This window comes from Octopus bimaculoides, chromosome 2, assembly GCF_001194135.2.
Source record: "Octopus bimaculoides isolate UCB-OBI-ISO-001 chromosome 2, ASM119413v2, whole genome shotgun sequence".
In the NCBI taxonomy this organism is placed as follows: Eukaryota; Metazoa; Mollusca; class Cephalopoda; order Octopoda; family Octopodidae; genus Octopus; species Octopus bimaculoides.
This window is the reverse complement of record NC_068982.1, coordinates 76,373,589-76,377,435: the sequence shown is the minus strand read 5'-3', so window position 1 is coordinate 76,377,435 and position 3,847 is coordinate 76,373,589. Positions and strand designations below refer to the sequence as shown.

The following is a 3,847-nucleotide window of genomic DNA, read 5'->3' as shown; positions in this document are numbered from 1 at the left end:
ACACACACACACACACACACACACACACACACATGCATATATGTATATATACGTACATGGCGAGCTTCCACAGAGCTTCTGTCTACCGAATTTGCTCATAATCGGCTCTTGTAGTAAAAGATATTAGTTAAAAGTGCCACGCGGTGGGACCGAACCAAAAATCACATAGGTGCAAAACGAATCTCTTAAACACATGGTCATGCCTGTTCTCCTTTCTTGTCTTCTTTTTTGTTTTCCTAAAATACAAAACTTAATTAATATTGTAATCTGAATTCTAACATGCCGAAAAAACCGGAAACTAACTCAATTTCGATGTCTATTTATAGGTCTGTAGATTTAATTATTTTCTTCCATATTGAAGAACGCTGCAATAGGTTTTCAATTTTCGTCGGATATATTTTCGAAATTTGTATTTAGGTAGGAAATACTTCAATGAAGCAACATTTATGACACATTTTAATAGTTTAAGCAGTATTGTTTGTTAATCTGTCTGTCTACCAATCTGTCTCAATACATCCATGGACACACGGACACACACATACAGACAAGGGTAAGTGTGCACTGTTGTTTCTGTAATTTATTAAAACAAAAGTAGTGGCTGAACAGTTATATTATTTTTCGCCATAGCCTCCTTGCTTTTTGATGCACTTCTTCCAGCGGTCTAGAAGCTTGCTTAATCCATCGAAGGCTTTCGGCTGGTTGCGCAGCCATTTATGCATCGCTTTCCTGCACTTCGTCGATTTGCAATCGACGACCTCGAAATAGATTTTGCGTGGTTCAGTGGTGATTGTCGGAAGGGGCTGGAGCTGGACAGTACGCACGGTGTTCCAGCAACCCGAAACCCAATTTTTCAAAGGTTTTAGGAGTAAGGGTGGCCGTATATGGAGTGCATTGTTGTTCAGCAATAGACCTCGACGTTTGGTGCAAATTTCTGGTTTCAGTTTGTTGGCCAGTACTTCACTGTAGCCTACACTGATAGACCACTTTTCTGGGTAATTTTCCAGTATAGGCCCTCTTACGTCCCCGAAACGGTTAGCATCACTTTTTTTGCGAAAGTTTGAGTTTTGGATTTCTTTTCTACTCTACACTCTGCCTTTTCGATTCTGGCTGAAAGTGATGGACCCAGGTCTCTTCTCCTGCGACTGTTCTCTCCAAAAAATCTTCTCCTCCATCTGTGTAGTGGTCGAGCAAGCGTTGACATATCTCCACACAATTAGGCTTATGTGCTTCGGTAAACTCTCTTGGCACCCATTTCGCACATTTTTTACAGAACCGACGCTTGTTGTATGCAGAACTATGGCTGATTTGCAGAGAATGAGCCACCTCGATGGTCACTCACCGCTTCGCAAGAACCTTCTTTCGATCTTGTTGAATCTTCATGTCAGTGGGGAGGTTGATGGCCATTTTGCTTCCTCTTTGAACTTTACGCTTGTCTGGCTACTTCTAAATTTCTTGATTCACTCATACACACTTCTACGCGGTAGTGCGCTGTCCCCGTATTAAACTGAAAATCTACGATGAATTCCAACACCTGACACCTCTTCAGACATGAGAAATCGGATCATTGATCTCTGTTCTTCCTTGGTGCACACTACCAGCGGATCGGCCCTGTTTACTCTGTAAACACGGTCAAACCTCGTTCATGTCACCATAAGAGCATCACCTTCTAGCACGTTGTTGGGCATTGTTATATTTTTATTTGGGGTATCATACGAATTTAATGTAGATTTCTGGTATGGCCGGTGTGGTCTTTTGTGTAATTTTGGTTCCGGATTATATAATTGATTTTCAGTAGAGGCAGATTTCATAGGTTTGATATTCTTTTCGGGTAATGTGTTTGCTATTTTTGTTTTTAGTATAGTATTATGTGTATAATATATTTTTTCCTGGAAACCACTTAACTGTAATGCTTGGTTGTAATGTGGAACCTGGTTGTTAAATAATGTCTCGTTAGCAGATAAATTCAAGAGCCTTATGGAGATTCCGGTTACAATATTTTTTATGGCATTTGTAGGATGATTGGATAGAACATTGATGTACTGTAGCGTTTGATTCGGTTTATGATATGGTTGGTATAAGTCGGTATTTAGATTCAGCGTAACACCGAAAAAGTTGGCTACTTTGGTATCGGTTTCAAATAAAATATGTAAATTACAGTCATTCTTGAGAAATTTTAGTTTCTTTTTCTTTGTGCGTTCGACTGCTGGTTTGGATAATCCACTAGTAGTGAGAAGAGCTTCATCCATGTATAATCCGCCTGCTATTTGGGGGAAGTTTGATTTAATTTGTGATAATAAAAGTAGGCCTACCAGATCTGTAATTTGTGAAGAGTCCGATGAGTATTGGTTCCTGTCCAATTTGTGTTGTTCTGGCAGTTAATATAATGTCGATATCCTGTTGGGAAATCGTTGTGAAATTACGAGCAAAGATTAAAGCTTTATTAAGGAGGATTGGTGAGATTGAAGCATAATAGTTTGAGATATAGAATTGTATAAAATGGGTATGATGTTTATCCTTAACCGAATGAAACCAGGTAATAACGTCTCCGGTTGAATTCCATAAGGGAAGTTTTACGTTTGTTCTAATTTTAGGAATGATTATCAAGTATACAATTTGCGATTCTACCCAGGTCTGACTTTGTGGGGCAAATAAGTCTTATAGAAGGTTTAGAATAAAAGTTCGGTTTATAGTCCTTTAAAGTGAAGTGGGGAATTTTAAGTTCGTATGATGTAGTTCTATCTAATAAGTTCAAGTTTTTATGCCTCCATCCGGAGATTTTTTTAAAATCTATGAATTTACACATATATATTTTTAATATATTTATTTATTTATAGATTTAAAAAAAATATCTGTGTATTTAAAAATTTTTATTCTATCATGTACATTTGTCCTTTAAATCCATCTCTAATCGGAGTCATGTTTGCGGAATAAATTAGCAGGTCTTTTGTTTCTTCACATTACATAATTATATGCATATATATATACACACACAACTATACACACACACACACACATGCGCGCACACATATATATGACTGGGTTTTACACAGTTTCCCTCTACCAAATTCACTCATGAGCAGTGGTCGGGACGGGAACTATAGTAGAAGACACTTGCTCAAGGTGCCGTGCAATGGGCTTTAGTTTTCTTAACCACACAGCCATGCGTGCGTCTATTAATTTCAATTATGCTAAAGGCTAATTTCTCTGTTTTAAATCATAGAAAAATTGTAGTAAATCATTTTTTCTTCTTTTTTTCAGTTACTGCAATGAAGTCGAGTGATTTATGCGTATCGGCGGTGTTCTTAGCGTGAGCGGAGGACCGAACACGAACCATCGATTATTTCCAGTCGGGCACCAAATAGACAGTAGCCATTTCTGTCTCTTAAAAACAATTTATGTTAAACAGTCTAGAAATAAAAAAGCATTGGAAAATCTCAAAGAATAATGTTGTTCGATGTGTGGAAAAGCAGATCCCAAATTGAGATTAATGGTGTCCTTAAATTGTGATTTTTACTGTGTTCGTGCACGTGCGAATTCGTATGTGTGTAATGTGAAGTATAAGAAATGAGTGTGTGTGTGTGACGTGATGTTTATGCGTATGTAGTGTATGAGCGGTCTAGTGTGGTGTGTGTATGTGGTATGTGTGTGGTGTGTGTATGTGGTATGTGTGTTGTGTGTGTATGTGGTATGTGTGTGGTGTGTGTATGTTTGTGTATATATATATATTTGCAAATATACGTATATGTACATGCATATACGCATATATATACGTATATATATATGTATATATGTGTGTATATAGTAATATATAGATATGTATATATGTATCTGTATATATATATATATA

The 3,847-nt window shown here is 37.2% G+C and overlaps 1 protein-coding gene and 1 long non-coding RNA gene across 4 annotated transcripts in view; one reads left to right on the top strand and one right to left on the bottom strand.

The window, feature by feature from the left end:
• The window catches only part of LOC128251568 (uncharacterized), an 85,257-nt gene extending 81,678 nt beyond the window's left edge, over positions 1-3,579 (top strand). Inside the window, exon 3 of the long non-coding RNA XR_008267173.1 lies at positions 3,259-3,579. This is a non-coding gene — a long non-coding RNA (uncharacterized LOC128251568). The remainder of the gene's footprint in view (positions 1-3,258) is intronic.
• LOC106869685 (putative amine oxidase [copper-containing]) overlaps positions 1-3,847 on the bottom strand; it is a 491,890-nt gene that overhangs the window by 441,306 nt on the left and 46,737 nt on the right. The window lies entirely within an intron of this gene.